Source organism: Artemia franciscana, unplaced genomic scaffold, assembly GCF_032884065.1.
Source record: "Artemia franciscana unplaced genomic scaffold, ASM3288406v1 Scaffold_1097, whole genome shotgun sequence".
NCBI lineage: Eukaryota > Metazoa > Arthropoda > Branchiopoda > Anostraca > Artemiidae > Artemia > Artemia franciscana.
In genome coordinates, this window is record NW_027062740.1 from 60532 (window position 1) to 79497 (window position 18966).

The 18966-nt window shown below is 35.3% G+C and overlaps 1 protein-coding gene across 1 annotated transcript in view; it reads right to left on the reverse strand.

The window, feature by feature from the left end:
• Nucleotides 1–8510: 8510 nt before the first annotated feature.
• The window catches only part of LOC136042324 (transmembrane 9 superfamily member 2-like), an 83214-nt gene continuing 72758 nt past the window's right edge, over nucleotides 8511–18966 (reverse strand). Inside the window, exons 8-10 of the mRNA XM_065727276.1 lie at nucleotides 18061–18215; nucleotides 15981–16136; nucleotides 8511–11848 (exon numbers count right to left, since the gene is read on the reverse strand). The gene's annotated coding sequence lies outside the window, so the exon portion shown is untranslated. The remainder of the gene's footprint in view (nucleotides 11849–15980; nucleotides 16137–18060; nucleotides 18216–18966) is intronic.

Here is an 18966-nt window from a genome sequence, read left to right on the forward strand (position 1 = left end):
TATCCGAGTATGCAGAAATCCTCTGGCTAAGTGTTAGACCAAAGTACTCCCTCGTCCATTTAGTATTTTTGCAATAGCTCGTTACAGGTCTGCGCTTGATTTACGAGTCTTTTAAAATATCGGAATACAGGGAATTGCTCAGAATATGTCTTAGATGCCAAAAGTATCCATCATTCGTTAGCTCACTGCCCATGTGCCCCGAATGAGATGAAGTGCTCTAAATGTTCTGGATGCCATTCCAATACTAAAGACCAGAGGCTCTGAAATGTGCCAATTGCGGCGAAGCTCATGTTTCCTATAGTATGAATTGCCCAGTGATCAAACGGGCTCTAAACTCCGCTCCAAAATGAATCAAGCCACTATTTTAAGTTTTGCTTCTCTCAATATTAACGGCACAAAAGACAAGGACTTGTTAATTAATGAATTATTAGTCCATGACATAGTGTTTTTGCAAGAACATCTTTTGACCAAATCTGTCCACCATTTTTTTTCACAAGAGGCCAAGAAAACTAGAGGCCGCCCTTCCGGTGGCCTAGCATTTTTTTCCGTTCCCCATTAAAGCCCTCTGTGATTCATTGTGATGATAACATCTTAGCGATTCTACCGCGTTTATAAACGTTTACTTACCTTGCGATCGACATTCTATAGCATCGTTCACATCTGTCGCTAAATGTTGCTCCAGTTTAAAGTCTCTGCTCGAAAGTCTACGTTTGAAAGACCTAAATTGGGTTTTAGCTGGTGACCTTAACTGTGACATTCTTACCTCCGATAGATCAATCCTCTTGCTAGAATCACTGCCTAGCATATATCACGTCGCAGTTAAGAGCCTCCCATTCACGTATATTCATAACAGAGGCTGTTCAAAATCGAACCTAGATCACGTGATCTCTTTCAGTTCCAGCTTAATATCATCGATGGTCAGGGTGGACGAAGAGAATATTGATGACTATCACCTTATTCTTACCTGTAATTTTCCTGTGAGCTATCTGGCAAAACACTTTTGGCTCAGCCGAAGTGGCATACGAAGTTGAACTGGGATCGTGCTAATGTCCCACTTTACCTTGCTACGCTAACTGCTTTACTCTCGACCATAAAAGTGCCATATCACCTGCTGCAAACGTCAGTTTCCTCGCCTTCAAGTAGAGTTGACCTAAATTCCTATTATTATCAAATTGTTCATTGCCTTAAATCAGCTTCCAAAGCTGCAGTGCCTGTGGATAAAGTTAGGATTGGTACAAGAAAGTCTAATTGGAACGTTGATCCTGAAGTAAAAGGTGCTAAGCAAAAAGCCAAATTTTGGCTACGTATGTGGATATCATGTGACCGACCATCGTCCGGAGCTGTTTTCTCTGTTAAACAAAAGTGTAAACTTGAATATAAGGCCAGTTTGAAGAGAGCACGCTTGAATGCATGGCCAGGCCCCACCGATAAGGCCTCCTGGAATAAAGTTATTAATAGTGAGAAATGTTCCCCATCAACCCTATCTAGTCTCCAGCTAGCTAATTTTGTTGATCATTATAAGCGTGTGTTCCGTGTATTTAATAGATTCTTCAGTCTTTTTATTATAAGTTGCTTAAACCGCTTTTACCATACCGTCTCCTGCAGGCTTATGTCCATCCTGTAGCAATATCTGAATTTCGCCGGGCTTTAAGAAAAATTAAGCGTTCAAATAGCCTTGATGGTGACGGCCTTTCTTACCGATTTTTGCTTATGATTGTCCTGCTCTACTTAACCATCTACAATTATTTTTCCAGTCTTGCTTAGATCAGTCGGTTGTTCCTGATAGTTTCCTTTGTAGCCGTGTAACGTCTATTCAAAAGCGAGGCAAGGACCCCACGCCATGTGTGAATTATCGTCCCATTACAGTATCGTGTTTCTTAAACAAGTTGCTTGAACATTTGTTACTACCAGATATTGAGTTGAATGGTGATTTTACGCCTTTTCAATTGGGTTTTCGGAAAAGTTTCGGCTGCTCCCATGCACATCATGTTTTAAGCCGACTCATGAATGATGCCGTAAAAACTAAAATGTCTTTATACTGTCTTACTGTTGACTTTCTGGAGCTTTCGACAATATTGTGCACTCTCAGGCTCTATTTTCCCTTGCCTCTTCAGGTGTTAATCCTTCCGTACTAAGTTTATTGTCGTCTTGGTATTCAAAGTCTAAAATTAAAGTTACCTGGAATGGCCAAATATCTGACCCGGTAAAAATTAATAAGGGAGTTCAGCAAGGTGCCGTATTGTCTCCTAGTATATTTAAATGCATGCTTGCCTCGCACCTGCGTCCCCTTAGAAGTTCTGTTTTTTTACGGTAATATTGGTTTGTCTTCTATTGTATATGCAGATGACGATCTTCTTGTTGCCCGGACTCGCCGTGAATTGCTTTCTAATTTTACTATATTAACCAATGAACTATCTAAGATTGGACTGTCAGTTATTGCGTCTAAATGCGAGTTTATTTGTTTTAATAGCCATTATGCGGTCGCTCCATTTGTTGCTAGGACTGCAGTTCTACCATGTTCTTCTTTAGTTAGTTGGCTTGGTCTGTGTTTCGGCCCAACACTTTCCACTACCTGTTCATCCCTAGTGAATCAAGCCGTAAAAAACCTACGCGTCGCTTACGGTAAAATATCCCCAAATAAAAGTCGTTACAACCGGAACGGTTTGTGCATGATTTATAACGCTTATTGTGCCCCTGTGCTTTTGTTTTTATCAGGCATGGCTCATCTGTTTCGTAAGAAAGATCGACATACTCTACGTACGGCTTATTTCAGATATTGCAAATCCCTCCTCTGGCTTCCTAGATGGCACCGAAACAAAAAAAAATAATAGCTCGATTTGGTTTAATTGATGTACCTTCTCGGATTCGGTCTTCCAGTGATGATTTATGGAAAAAGACCATCAACTTTATTCACGTTTATGACCCTCTGCAGCCTTTTTTCCATATTGATACTGGTTAATTAGTCCATGTTGTCTTTTGTTAGTTTGAATTTTGATTTCCTTCGCTGTTTATCGTATTTGCTTTTGTTTATTTATAATACTCCGTACTTTTTGTTTTTTATACTTTACGGGTAATAAGTTCATTCATTCATTACCACCCTCTTCAAAATTCTGGTCTTCTTTCTTTCGGTATGTGGCTGAGTTCTGAAGATTGGTTCGGCATTTATAGTTTACAAAACCTTGATGAGAAAACAGCCACGTTTCATAAAAAGCTAATTGATAAATTTTTCTTTTTTTCTTTTTTTTTTCTTTCATCCCTAAGTGTAAAGTTCGAGACGAATACAAGAAACATTATTGTTAAGGTACTGGGCAGCAATGCTCTTAGTTTCAATTTCAATTTGCTTTTGGTTGCCACAGCTTAATTCTTTTCCTTTTTTTTCTTTCTTTCTTCTTTTTTTCTTTCATCCCTAAGTGTAAAGTTAGAGACGAATACAAGAAACATTATTGTTAAGGTACTGGGCAGCAACGCTCTTAGTTTCAAGTTCATTTTACTCCTGGTTCCCTCAACTTAATTCTTTTCCTTGTTTCTTTCTTTCTTTCTTTCTTTTTTTCATCCTTTTCATATATCTTTTTACGAATAATCCATTTAATCCCAAGCCCTTTAAAACTTGATGAAAACACAGAATTTTCAGTTTCAATACTTAAATTGGTGGAGACTTTACTAATAGATACCAAGGTACTGATATGTATTAACGATACTTTACCAAAAGGCCTTAAGTTCTGAAAATAGATTCTATCCAGTATACTACTATGCTCGGAAGAATTTACGAATAATTCAACAGAATATTACGACCGTTTTAAAGCATAGAGTACTATTGCATTCTGGAACTCTTTAGCCTTTAACTTGGTATATAGGCATAAGAGTGTAGCCTATCTAAAGGCATGTAAGTGTGGTACCGTATTTAGGCGAAATCGGGTTTTCTTTTTATTTGTTGTTTATGTGCCACAATAATTTGTAGTTTATCTATATTATTACATATTAATTTTACTCTAGAGCACATAGTCAAGTTAAGCTAATTTAACTGAGAATAATTTAATATTATCGTCCATAAATGCTTAATCTGTCTTCACAGGCTTCAGACCATGTAAAGACTTTTCCTGTAAATATCATCTAATCTCCGCTCCCCCCAGGGACTGGAAAGAGGATACAGATATTACTCATGAAAAAGTCAAAACTCATACCCTGTAGAAGGTCAGTTCTAAGCAAGTGTAACTTGAAGTTACTTGGTTGAATAGTGACAAGTACTGTGTTTTAGGAAAGGAAAAAGGTTAAATGAAAATAAATGAAAAAGGTTGTAAATTTTATTTCCCGGGTGGCATTAGTCGATACCTCAGGCCTGATAACCTTTTGACTAGAATGGTGTTTGAACTGTTAAAAAGAGTATCGTTCAAACCAAAACACAATAAGTTTCGTTTCAAGTTGACACATCAATATCTTACACAAGGGCCTTCAATTTAAAATAATGGCAGAAAAATAGGGTAAGGTCGGTTAGTTGATCCTACATTAAATGTTGAAGTTTATCCCTTAAGTAAAGCTGTTACTTTTATTTTTATTTCACTAGTTAATTATTTGTTGTCCATAAATAGGTCAAATTTTTTTTAGCTTGTCTCTAGCTCGTACATCTACCTTTTTTTTCGGGTTTCAATAAAAAGTTTCAATAAAAGGAAATTAAGGATGCAGTACCTGATTGTTATCAAGTGAACCGAATCGTACCTAGCTCCTTCAAAATTGCTTTATTTGGCTAATGATCGTCTAATTGTGGAATTTTTGTTCGCTTTTTATTACTCCTAAATGTAGCGTGGATTCATTTTTGTTTTCGGCATCGCTTCAGTCTTGATTAAAAAGCTTTCATTACATAAAATCTTCTTCTTTTTGCTATGTCTAGAATAAGTGTAATTTTATGAAATTAAGCTAAGTTCTGACAATAGTCAAATTTTCGTCATTCAGTGAAAAGAGTATCTTCATCTGGGCTAACTTTTGGTTTGCTTCAGTCGAATTTCGCGTCCCTCGTCTGATGCAGAGAGTATCTTCATATGGGCGAATATTCGGTTTGCTTGAGTGGAGTTTCACATCGTTCATCCGATGCAACGTGTATTCATTTGAGTAAAGTTTAGGGTTGTTTCAGTCGAATTTCACGTCGTTCTTACTATGAAAATTGTCTTCGTATGGGTAAATGTTCGCTTCGCTTCCGTTTCTGGTCAAGTCCAAAAAAATTTTTTTCTGGCTGGTAAGATTACGTTTTAAGATAGTTGAAAGCTTCATTTATAAGCAGTTGTTGTTAAAATTCACGATTGAAGAGGTATTCAAAGTAACTTTTTTCTCGTGAAACATTGCATGGGGAATTTTCAAAATTTCGGATTTAATCAGTTACAAGAAATTTGCAGTGATACGTCTCCTGCTGTTTTCACTTAACAGAATTTGCTACCTTCTGTCAGAACTTGGCTTTGCTGCGTTTCTACTGGTTTTAGGAGTAACTTGAAACACTGCTCTACAATCAACGTGAGGTTTTTCTTATATATTATTCGCCATATCTTCTATAAGCTAAACTATTACTATATTTTGTGGATGTTACTCTACAACGAGTTTTAACACGGTAGACTTGATTAGGGAGTTTTGTATATTTTCTGTGTAATTTTTGAGTTTGGTGGAGTCATGTTGTTGTTTTTTAAGTTTGCATTATTAATAAAAAATGGTATTCGAGTATCTTAAATAATTTTGTTTTTTTCGGAGAAGATATGTGTTCTATGCAAGTTAACATTGTGAGGCTCCAAAGGCATGTGATTAGAATTTTTTGTTAAAAAAGAGCACAAGGGTTGTCTAAAAGAACCACTCGTCTCAAGAAATAACACTAGAAGGGTTATAAGAAATTATAATAAGATAAATTGCAAGCCTGTTGGGAAATTCAGAGCTGCACACAGGGACATTCCACTCCCATTAAATACCTCTGTAGGATCGAACTCTCGGAAAAAGTGTCACTTGAAAATGTGGATTTTGTGTTTTAAATGTTCTCTCCAGGACAAATGCTTTTTCGGCTACCGCCTTAGGTGAGATCTAAATAGATTTGCGGTACTGGTGGTTTTTAGTAGCTGACAATCTTTCATTGTGCGTTCAGAGGTTTTCTATTTACATAGGAATTTGTTACACGATACAGTTCGTATCGTTGTATCGTTTGTCTACGATACAAAAATTTGTATTGGAGTGTTATCGGAATTGTAAAGGAGTGTGAAGACCCTTGCGTCGTGAAGACCGAATTGTCTTGATGAAAGTACGAATCTGTAATAAGCATAAGCTATTTGTTTTTTCTGTAAATGGTAATCTGTGCAGTTTTAAGAATTTTACGCGAAAATGGAGCTTGTGCTTCTATCAGAAGTTAGCGAGATTTGAACCTTGTAAATGGGTTTAACAAGCCTGTATTTCACTCTGCATCTCAGATGCTGATTATGCTCTTACCTGGAACATTTCTAAAAAAAAAATAATCCGACAGAGTGTGTTTCATACTTTTTGCAACAATCCAAATATTTAGGGATTTAAAGAGTTGATCATTTGAAGTTCCGCTTTCACCGCTTAGTTCAAGATAAACAGGGCTGTATATACCAATACATGCTTATGGATATCTGCTTTTTGATAAAAATTAGATATGTTGACAATTTTGAAATCGGAGAACTGGCAACATTTTTAAAGTCAAATTTGCGCTACCAGTAGTAGTGATGACATGTCACTAGTCTTACTAACCACCTTTTTTACTGAGTAAACACCAGTAGCAATGATCACTAGTTTTACCAACTACCTTTATTTTTTATTGCATCAACCGTATGGGAATTTCCTTAACCTTTAGGAATTCATCAGTAGTATTTTAGGCCGTAATAATTCCACAGTATACGCCAGTAGTAATGATCACTAGTTTTTCCAATTAGTAATTTACCTTTACTACTTTTACCATTAGTAGTATTTTAGGCCGTAATAATGCCATAGTAAACGCCAGTAGTAATGATCACCAGGCTTACTAACGAACTTGTTTTTTACTGCCTGAACCGTGTGGAACGCCCCTTAAGGAATTTACTAATGATATTTTGGGCGTCACTTCTACCAGGAGTTCGTTTCAGGAGGCAATTGGCCACAGGATAAGGTTTCTATTAATAATTCTGCCGTACAAACCTCCTGAATAAGGCGATTGGTATGAAGGATTGACGAACTTCTCTGGACGCCTAGACTCTGGCAGTGATCATGATGCAAATTTTTCCAGAGTGAAGCGTATGCTTGTGGAATAGTGAGGTAGCTGCCACGTGAAAACCTTTTAAGAGCAATTTCGAGTAGTCTGTCTCAAAGGTCTTGCAAGGAGTTAAGGTCTTTACCCAAAAGGTAAATTTTATAAACAAGCAGTAATGATCCATGTTGAGTCTAGTTGCTTCTTTTAGTAAGAAACGAGAGACATAGAATGTCTTCAGAGCTACTAGGGTCCCCACTCTTATTTAATAACCCCAATTATATTCCTAAAATTATCGAAAAATTATAAAAAGCTGACCCGACTCGGCATTTTCTTGTGGACTTGTGTGAATTGACTACTAAAAAGCCTTTTTGACAGCCTTCGCATTGGTAAATATCAGCTCCGGAGATTTTCGCTTTCTGTGCAAAGTTTTTCATTTATTTCCCCCTTACCCGAAAATGCACATGAGTATCAAAATTACATGAAAAATACTGAAATACTTGTTTCTGGAAGTTCTGTTTAACGATTTTCCGACGAAATTTCTTTTTTATAAATTTAATTAGTAGATATTGAAGTTCTCAGAATAAAATAAATGTCAGTTTGAGCCAGTTTTCTCCTTTCATTTTATTTATTGAATTTTCTTTGACGCTCCAATAACAAATCGGGAAAAATTTAAAATTAAGATACAAATGCCCAAATGTTATCTTCCTTTGCCAAGTTTTCATTTACTCCACCCCACCTATCTTCTCACAAAAAGCAGAGAGGTGTAAAAATTACTGAAAAACTGCTAATGTTGAAATCACTTGACTATTCTGAAAGCCATCTTTAATGGATTTTAAACAAAGTCTTCTCGGATATTTTTTTTTCAATGAAATTAATTGATAGTATAACTTCACGGAAATTAACTTTCTATGTTTCTTTTATTTTTTATCCTTACCGTTCCCCATCTACCTTTAACCTTAACTGTTGACAGGCTTTGGCTCAACTCGAATCTCGATTCAGATTTTTCTGGATATTGTTCTGGTTATTCTGCCTCACGATTTTAGCCCCTGGACCCTGGCCTTGATTACCGTAAACCAAGCGCATGGGCGGAGTCAATGGGTGGTTTTAGGGGATCTTGTCTCAAACAAAAGTTGTACTGATTACAGGGGTGGAGGGGCAAAAATACCAATTGGGATCCAAATTTTTATCAGTCCCCCCAAACATTATTTCTGAACCCTCCTGTGCCCTAGGATGTTCCTAAATCCTACCCTATCAAAGTACACTGAAAGGAAATCATTAAAATCCAAGCATATATTAATTTAAAATTGAACGCAGGTTACGTTGCATATAAATATATTTTAAGTTTATATAAAAAAGCAGTCCACGTCGTTTAAATATATAAATTGAGATAGCAAAACACTTTATAGTACTGAGTAGAAATATATCAAATATAGTTTCAATACACTAAAAATTTAAAATAGGTAAAAAGTACATTGATGACTGACATAAAAGTCAGCTAGAGAGAATTATTTATGTACGCTTATGGGTGGGTGGGGATGGGAGGAGGGGTTGTATGCAATATTTCACATACTAGTAGTTTCTGCTTACTCCGAATCGCTTTTATTTCAAGAGTTGGGGAGTAGATGACATATTAGTGTTGCTATTCTTCAAAATCCTGAGTAAGAATTTGTTAATATTTGTTTTAGAATTAAAAAATAAGTATAACTAAATCCCTTAGAAAAGGGGTTAATGTAATATCTGCACACGGCAAACTACAACTGCGATATAGATCTACTTACTGGCTGGTACAACTCTGTAATTCTAGGGGGAGGGGGTCTTGTTTAATCAGCTTTTCATTCGGGTACAGGATTTCGAAGACTTTCTAGCTAACATTATTGTACAATCCCTCACTATCGATTGTAAGATTTCCTGAAAGTTGTTTTTAAGGATTCTGGACATTTGCAATTCTAAAAACAGGTTTTTTTTAGAGAATTTAATTGGGAAAACGAGGATTTTTTTATGGTAAGAGGGTACAAAAAAAAACTTTAAAAAACACCAAAACTATGTTTAGATGCAATTTTGTTACGTTTACGAATTTTTGTTTACGAGTAGGGCAAACATTTCGGGGGGAGGGGTTAAACCCCCCTACGTAGATACAACTTTGTATATTCATGAATAAATATAGTTTTAAAAATACTTGGTAACAAAATATTAAAGCAGTAATTAATGCATTAAAAATCAGCTTATTGGTATGCTCAAATATTACCAGTGACAGGTATTTGAAATGTTGCTGATCATTCATGTCAGTCAAGGAGTTTAAAAACACGACACAAGCTAGCGTTAATCACCCATAAACTCTAACACTATCTTTGGTCTTTAGAAATTCTGCACTTACTTGGGACACGCACAATTTAGAAACCTGGAATGTATTGAGTAAGTAGAGCGCTCTCACAAACAAAGCACGTAATTGAAATGAATTCAGATTACTAATCTAAAGGTGATATTTTCTATGTATTATCTACATCTTATCCAAAGCCCCCCAAGTCCAGACAAAAAAATTGTTTCATTGGCTCTCTTTTCGAGAGAATAGTCCAAATAAGAACATAATTTTTAGCAAAAATTTGAACACGTATTTCTTTGTTTGATCGACTCAATTGGAATAATATGGGTGCCTAGTTTCCCCTCTGCTACAGAAAACAGTTCGTAAAAGAATGGATGACCCTTCTGGAGCTTCGGTAACCCCATTTCAGCGGTGATCAAATTCAATCCGGGTCCCCTTAATTTAAAAAAAAGGAATAAGATAACAACTCATCATTACACACGGCTACCTGAGGCACTGCCGCGCAAGTGTGCAGTAGCGTCAATCGAGGCAGGGGGGCATTTTACACCCGAATAGTAAAAGTAATTCAATTCAATTAATTTGTTTCGCTAGTAGTATCCAGTTATTCCGTTAGCTATTGATTGATACATGATAATTCCTTTACGTAAGTTATCATTTTAGCATATCTAATGTATATTTCATTCAAATCTACTAATTAACCTATAAAAGGTTATCTTGTATTTGTATTTCACTCTTTCTTATCGATTGTGACCCCGTGTCTATGGGATCACAACCCTGAGGTTGGGAAGCGATGGCTCAGACATCCAGCAACATTTGTAGAGTTGACTCGAATTTTGTATATTCTCTACCATTCAATTATTCGCGGATCATTCCTGTCATTCTATGGTAAGGCCCATTCATAATGAGATTTTACAAATGCCAAATAGCTCGTGATGTTATGAGCCAGTTAGAATTTTTCAGCTAATAAGATAGTTTCATGAAAAATCTGACAACAGCTACATATCGGTATTGATAAAATTTCAATGCGAATCAGCATTTAAGAAACTTTTTGAACAACAAAAAATTCCCCATCACCCCCCCCCACTGATTCCTTGTTTGCAGCGTCAGTGATTCTAAAATTTACATAATAATGCATATTTTTGCAAAAATTATTGGACTTTTTGAACTTCATTGGACTACAAATATTATTGACTACACGAGCCATTGGACAATTTCATTGGACTACAGGAGCAAAAAGGCATAATGCTGTCATAGAAGGCAAACTCAATTCCAAAACATAGTTTAGTATCTTACAACAACAAATAATGTTGGATGCATCTTCACGTTTTATCAGACGAATATAACGTCTACATCCTACAGCACAGATTAGATATACAATACAGTAATAGAAACTCGATTTATTTTTGGGACACAGTGCGTGGTAGCGATACTAGTGGCTGGAGACAGGAAACTGGCAGTCTGAATCTAAAAGATCGGAGCAATTGGACAAACAAAACAAAATTGCGTTCCCGCCTATGGTGTTGTAGTACGATCTAGGAGGCGCCAAGTTCAGAGCTCTGTACCAAAAGCTTCTCATGGGCAAGATAGGAGTTTTCGTAACTGTATTGTATATCTAAGCTGTGTCCTACAGGTACAAAAAACTGTATTTAAATATTTAATTTTCAATACAATGACATATTTGAAATCATTTTTTTAATGGCGACTTTTACTTCGTTAAATATTCTCAAGGAGCTTGAATAGAATTACAAAACTGTTGTTTGATAATGAAGTCAATTAGAAAAACTAGGAACATTCAAGACCGAGGTTCCCAAACTCTTTTTGTATCAGCACCTTTTAACGTAGCTCAGATAGCCTTGCAGTAGGAGGGTTGGGTATTTTTTTTCTCATGTGAAAAATTGGAACAATGGACTTGAGACCATATTATCTAACCTTAGAGATAGTAGGTATACACAGAGCCTATGTTCGACTTCACATCTTGGCAATCAATAAAAGAAGAATAGATAAAACTGATCGCATAAGTTCCGTAAAAAATTCCTGCTAAAGATTTGCGTCGCTTTCTTCAAATGTCTAAGATTGAAATGGTGAAAGTTTACGAAAAATTAGAAATAGAATTTTCACTCTAAACAATTGCTTAGGCACTATCAAAATTAATAGGAAGATGATTTAAACACAGAAATGCCTCACGTTCCCATTCACATACTTTCAAATTATCTTTCTGGAAGGCGCTCTAGTTGCGGCATTGTTCGACGACGCTCACGACAAAACTTTTTATGAATTGGCCAATCATGTTGCTGACACTCTATATCACAATATCGAGCTCCCTATAAATAAAAAGCAGAATGACAATACATGAAAAACCAAATTAGTAGAGGTCCAGATTAAAAAATAATAAAATAGCAGAAAGAAAGCAAGTAGAAAAATAAAAGTTGAACGACAAAATAAAACACAAAGTAGAATGAAAGACAAAGTAGAACGCTAAAGTAAAAAAAAGTAAAATGCTAATACACAAAAAATCCAAATTACTATAGGTATTAAATTTAAAGAAGATAAAAATTAGAAAAGCAGAGATATAAAGTAGAAAGATAAAAAGTAGAATGACAAAATAAAACACAAAGTAGAATGAAAGACAAAGCAAAATGACAATACACGAAAAATCCAAATTGATAGAGGTTTTGAACTGGAACAAGAGCAAGGTCAACGACTGTATTTTATCTTTCACCAAAGCCCGTCCCTGTAGACCATTGACCACGAGCCCTAGGCCGTAGAACTTAAGCTGAACTATTACGAGGTTCATGAGTAGGACAGATTGTCTTATCTAGGGTCTAAACAATAAGTGCTTCATGATCTGAAAACACTGCTATTTCTTAAGTTAGTTTTCAGTAAAAAGACTTCACAGTATCTATATACGTAAACTAGCAAACTAAAATAATATAAATGTCAGATTTTCAATCACTAAAGAAATTTCCGAGTTTCGAGAATTTTTCAATACAGAGATCAAATTCTTGAGGACTCTGGTGCATAAGAGAAATACGGAATGTCATTTCAAATATTGTTTTTTAAAGACGTTTTCTCACTTTTAGTTATTATGGGCCAACGGTCGTTCTTTATTAGGCTGCGGCTACCGCTTCAACCTTGATAACTAAGTTTTGCATTGACAAATTTAATGCATAAAATAGTAAAATTTGGCAAATGTACTTCTTTAAGCCAATTGAAAAAATATTACACAAGTTGGAGAAAGTGTGCTGTCTTCTTAATCTTATTTTTTTGCTGAATTTACTCGAAAATTTCGATAGGCCCTTTTTAGTCTTCCAGGGTCCTTTTTTAAGTGAACCCCTTCGCACCAAATAAATCCCTCGCCTTTCACAACGTAAAAAGGTCATTAATCAGGTATTTACGCTGGGAGATATGAAAGATTCGAGCTCGTGATCACCGCTGAAATCTCAAGATGTTTTCTATAGTTCATCATGTTATCCAAAAAAAATTCATAAAAACTCTAGCCAAACTTTAGTATTAAATACCTTAGTAAGCACTCAATTTATTATAAAATCAGAGAAATAGACAAAGCACATGGGTCATTTTTTGTTGGCTGGAGGTGAGGGACTCAGAGCAAGTTTTATGGGGAAAAAGTAGTACTTGCCCCGGGCGCAGAAATTCCAGAGGCGCAAAATTTCAAATAAATAATTCAACGGTTGTAATCATTTTATTATTTTTGATTTTTTTTATATATAAAGCAGAGGTCGCAGTTAAAAAATCAATTAATAAATTATTCATTAATTAATAAAATAAATTAAGATTAAAACAATTTAATAATAATCATTCAAATAATTAAATTAAAATAATGAACAATAATATAATTGCGTAATTTAAATAATAGCATATATTTGACAGAAATTTGGCCTGTGGTTTTGGTGACCAAATACAATTTGAGGATGCCTTTTTAATAGAGACGAAGGGGTTGGTAAAAACAAGATGAGGAAATTAGAGACAGTTGAAGAGAAAAACATGAAAGAGTAAAGCAAGGATTGTTAGTTTTCTTAGTTGCTACGTGATGCTTTTGTTCCAAGCTCATTCTTATTGAGATATAAAGATGGATTATATTTCGAAGGATTCATGTTACTTTCAGAATAGGTCGCCCAAACAAGAGAAAAATAAAGTTTCTAGTTGCTCAGTGAGTTGTGAATTCTGAACCATTTTCCAATATGTGTCGAAAATAGTCTAAACATTCTGATAGATAGAAAGGCGCATAAAAATGAATGATTGAAAGGAGGCGGGGAGGGAAATGGGGGTAAAGTTTGTCTTATATGGGAATAAGTGCATGGATGTTCACAAATGGGGGTAGAGTTATTTATAAGAATAACGCAGATAATTCTGCGAACAAAGATTAGAATATTTGAAGCTTCAGTGATGACAGCGTCAAGTATGGTTCTAACGCATGGGTGCTCAGAAAAGCGGAGGATGATTTGTTAAATGTTTTCCAGAAAAATTGCCTACGAGCTGTTTTGAGTACCCAACTAGCTGACCGTATCTCAAACAGAAAAGTACACCTGTACGAAAAGTATGGTTCAATCCTGCTTGCTAGGGCTATAATGAGAGAAAGGTTGAGATGGCTAGGACAATTTCTACGGATGAAGAATGACAGATTGGAAAAGATTGTGTTTTTTTTCCTCCAACCGCCTATGGCTAAACTGATAGCAGGTCTTCCATGGTCGGAGTGGGAGGATGTGGTAAGCAAACATTAAAGGGAAATGAGCACTTCCTAGGTGTGTGTCTTTGAGTATATTGGGATGAAGGAGGAGCGTACGTAGCTTTGTTGGCCTCTGGCGGCTTGGTACTGCAGTGAGTTGTTAGTAAGAGTGGTAGTAGCCGGTTAATAAGGCATTTTAAGATATCTGAAATCAACTAGTCTAAGGAGAATAAAACATTTTGAGACCGTGCTTACTACTGGAGAGGGAGTTCAATCCCCACAGGGCCATCGAGAGCGAAGGCAGGGCCCAAGGAACAGGCTTATCCTCGCCTCCTCTTTAACACCGATTTTTTTACAATACATGAATGTGAGAAGTCACAACAGGGGCTCCGTGTATTCAAAATGAGAAGCTGCATGCAACATTCCCCTTACGCTCTCTTGCAATTATATTTTGGGCTGTTTAAATAGACAAATTAGTTCATTCAAAGCCAAAGGGCCATAACACAGTTACAAAATCAAAAAAAAAAAACAATAAATACACTAGACATTCAAGTATTCAAGTGCTAAATAGTTTTTTTTCTCTTAATTAAGGTTTTACTGGGCAAATGTTCCTATTTGTTCAATTACATGGAAATTTGTCGAATTCAGGATATCTGACAATTTTCTTAAAGTTTCAACGGCACAGATTCCTTTGAATTTTTGCTTTCTGTTCAGTAGAATAAAAAAGTCATTAAAGAACATTTTCATTTTTTAGACTCGGAATTGAAATAAACTTTTGAAAATGGAACTTTGCCTCTTAGTCACAAATCTATCAAGTCAGGAAAAATAGGACGATAAGCCTACGGATCAAAATTAGACTATTGGAAGCTACGTCAAGCACGACTCTTAAATGTACTCTTATATAAGAGTCAAAAACGACTCTTATATACCTGTTTGGGTTACCCGCTGTACAAAATTTTTTTTTTGACTCCACTTTCTAGAACTTAAAAAAAAAAGAAAAAAGATTTCTATGTCATGTTTTTTTAGATGAAGCAAAGATGCCATAAGGAGCAACTCAAAGGAAACTGGAACTTTATGGAAGGGGGTAAACAGCGGTGTTGATGCACGAAAATGGGGAAGGGATAATTTCAACATTTAGGGGATGAAAGATTATTATTCTTCAGTTTTTCCATAAAAAAGGAGATAAAAAAGGCACTTTTCAATAAAAATTCCCAAAAAAGGACATTTTTTAAAAATCTTGGAGGGGGATCCTCCCTTCTCTAATTGACAAAATTACGAGTAAAGAGGGAAGATTGAGAGATGAAGAAGCTCGGCTGTGTTGGCCTGAAGTGACTAGTTGCTACATTGAGTTGTTAGTAGTTGCAGTAGCATAAACGAATTATAAAGATGAAACCCCGTACCCTTAAACATTTCAGGAGGATGTCTTTTGATGAGTAAAAGGTGTTTTTGAATAGCCTACTTATAGATAAAAAGAGTTCTTGCACATAAAAAATATTTTAATACACTTCCTTCTTTATTCCATCACCTTTAGAAAATTCAATTGTAGCCGTAGATAAATTAAAGACATAGCCCTTGCGATACATTCAAATAAAAGGCTTAGTAGGGTATTCAATTAAAATTTTTCCAGCCTGAGTTGCCTTATGCAAAAGCCCCCTCCCCCCCACTCAGATAAAATCCCTGCTTACTTATATTATTTTAAAAGTTTTAGATTTTTAATGGGGTCCAAGATAATAATAATAATAATAATAATAAAAAAAACGACCACTTACTTGGCATCTCCCACAAATAGCAAATTCTCTTGGTTCTTGTTCTATTAAAGAGCATAGAGGGTAACGACACTCGTAGTAGCGAAAATAATCCGTTTCTTCTTGGAGTCGCTCCCCATTAAAAGTGTAAAAATGTAAGGTGGATTTGAAGTCTCCATTCTAAAAGAAAAGAAGAAAATGAATCTCTGTTGTCAATAAATGATTTAACTTTCTTTATCGATATAACCTTATTTTTTAGCTTTTTGAAATTACGATTGCAAGGTGTAGGATCTGAGAATCTTTACACGAGCGTTGAAAAAATAATAATTTCGAATTTTGTTGCGTTTGAAGCGTTCTTTGTCGTGTGATATTTTATAAGTTTTGTATTATCCTAGTGTACCTACTTTTTTTTATTGTATTTCTGTATGAGCTTCTATTTTCCACTTTCTAATTAGGAGGACTTGGCTGTTTAATAGTAAAGCCATGGAGTTAAATTTATTCCTTTCAGCAAAATGATTTGACTAATTTCTTAAATCACAAGAAGATGGCAAACAGTTTATAACTATTACTGTAAAATTAATTATTTGATTCAGTCATGCACCATAAGAAAATAATCAACATAATTCTCTGATATGTTGAATCTCATGTGTGATTTTCACTAAAATCGCTTGAAAATTTGAGAGAAATCAGGCAAATTTTTGCAGGCTTGTAGCTTTCGATGGGTAATATTAAACTTAATAAACTTTATATATTTGAAATCAGCATAAAAGCAAATTCTTTTATTTTTATTTATTTAAGAATTAACGACGCTTCTTGACTACTATGGTCCCTGCGTCGGCCCTGCAGTGCATTCCTTCAGCGTGATTCGATCTCTGGGTCCCGTATTACCAAGCTAAGGTCAAATCCACTGCGCCACCACAGGACAACAAATTCTTTTATCGTATCAATTGTTATCAAAATTCTGTTTTTAGAGTTTTGGTCACTATTGAGGCAAGTCGCTCTCGACTTAGTTTATTACCAACTGCTTTGTATTTCTTCTTATAAGTAACGATTTTTGAATTACCAAGCTTGACCTTTAGCCTAAACTCAGAAACTGTGTGAGAAAGATCCAACTAAAAATATATAAAAATTATGATAAATAAGTGGTGATCCAGCAAAAAGCCTTATCATTAAAAGGAGAAATTAATATTTATTAATATTCAGAGAAGTCCAACAGTAGAAAAGAAGAGGCAACAAAATTAACAGTATCAGAAAGCTTCAGAAATCAGAAAGTAGTCTGCTATGACTACTAATAAACAGGAATTGATTTATTTTCTATGGTTTGTTCATATTCACCTATTGCCAAATGGATTAACTGAACCTAGAGCTGTTTGCTTATTTCGTATTTCCATTTTCTCAGTATCTAAACATACTTCGTAATTGTCTTTAAAACACTGTATTATATATATATAATATATATATATATATATATATATATATATATATATAATAGAGAGAGAGAGAGAGAGAGAGAGAGAGAGAGAAAGAGAGAGAGAGAGAGATTACGGGTAACTTGTTTAGAGTCCAGAACCAGGTATTTTTTCTCAATTGACCCTTATTTTTACGCCCATGATATTTCACAATAGATATTTCACATTCTTGCAAATCTAGCCATATTAATTTTGATTATCTTAACACCTTAATGGCAAACCTGTTTTTTTTTTGTTTTTTTTTTTGTATCCATATTGATTTTCTTTGTTTTAGGGTAAGTGTTTATCTGTCATACGTTATTCAGATTCATGTCCCTACTTTTTAGCTCTTCTCTGCGAAGTGTGCCAAAATCAAAACGTCTTAAAAAACTAAAAAAGTCAGTTGTTTTAACTACGAATACATTTAAAATAACAAACAAGATAAACATTTTATTCTCACAAATATGCCCTAGAACCAGATAAGGGATATATTTTTGAAACGGAAAAATGATCTTTAAGGAGGGGGGATTCGGCTCAACAGGAAAAGTGGAAAAATTATAACATATGAAGTGCTTAAATATTATATAAGTTTATTGAACCATTTTAGAAAAGCACGATAACGAAAACGAAGGGGGATACAAAATCTACCATCCTACCGTATGTGTCTTAGCTTATGCCTCCTCAGCACTCTCTAGAGGTATTTGTTGTGTAGCAGTCCAATATAAGCTTGTCTCTTCTGGCGTCTCTGAATCTTTTTCGCGTATTTGGTGCGCTAGTGGGTCATTCGCCACCATATCTTTGTGACTCTCCACTGAAAATAAAAAATGGGCCAGATTAAAATAAGTGTTACAGCAGCAAGGCTGGTAAAGGTTAATGAAATAAATGAGTGACGCGTGCCCTCCCTCCCTCTTTAGATTGTGAAAATATTTTTTTTGGTGTTTTCAGCGAAATTTTTTTTGGGTGTTTCAATTTAAAAATTGAAAAAAATTGCCACACTAAATTTTGAAAAAATAGGTTTGCCTCCTTCTTAACTTTCGTGAATTAACACCACAAGAAACGAAGCAGTAAAGCCATGGGCGATAATAAGCTGAATTCTAGGGGGGGGGGGCTTACCTGGTTTAATAAGCACTTCCAATGCTGTACAATAGAAATCTCAAAACAAAGATATAAGGCAGCATCATTCAGTCAGAGAGGATGGTGTCCCCCCTCTGCTCCCCCTTATAGGCTCCCGTGCACAAAGCATGCTTTATTAACGAAGAAAATAACATCTTTTCTTATTAAATTTGACCATGTAACAGTATTGTAATAATAGGACAGCCATGGAAAAATGCGAATACTGTCTCTTCTTCTCACTTTGGTGTTATTAATTTCAATCCGAAAGACGTGGCTGAGAGTGGTCTACTTTCAAAATCGTGTGAATAATATACCACGTGCCACACATGGGAAAAGTGACACGGAGTATACCATCAGTGGTAGAACAAGTGGAACTCTAAGGTTCGAAATGTTCGCAATTCTCAGTGATGTAAATAAAGAAGTCAAAGGCGAAGCTAAATAGATACGGA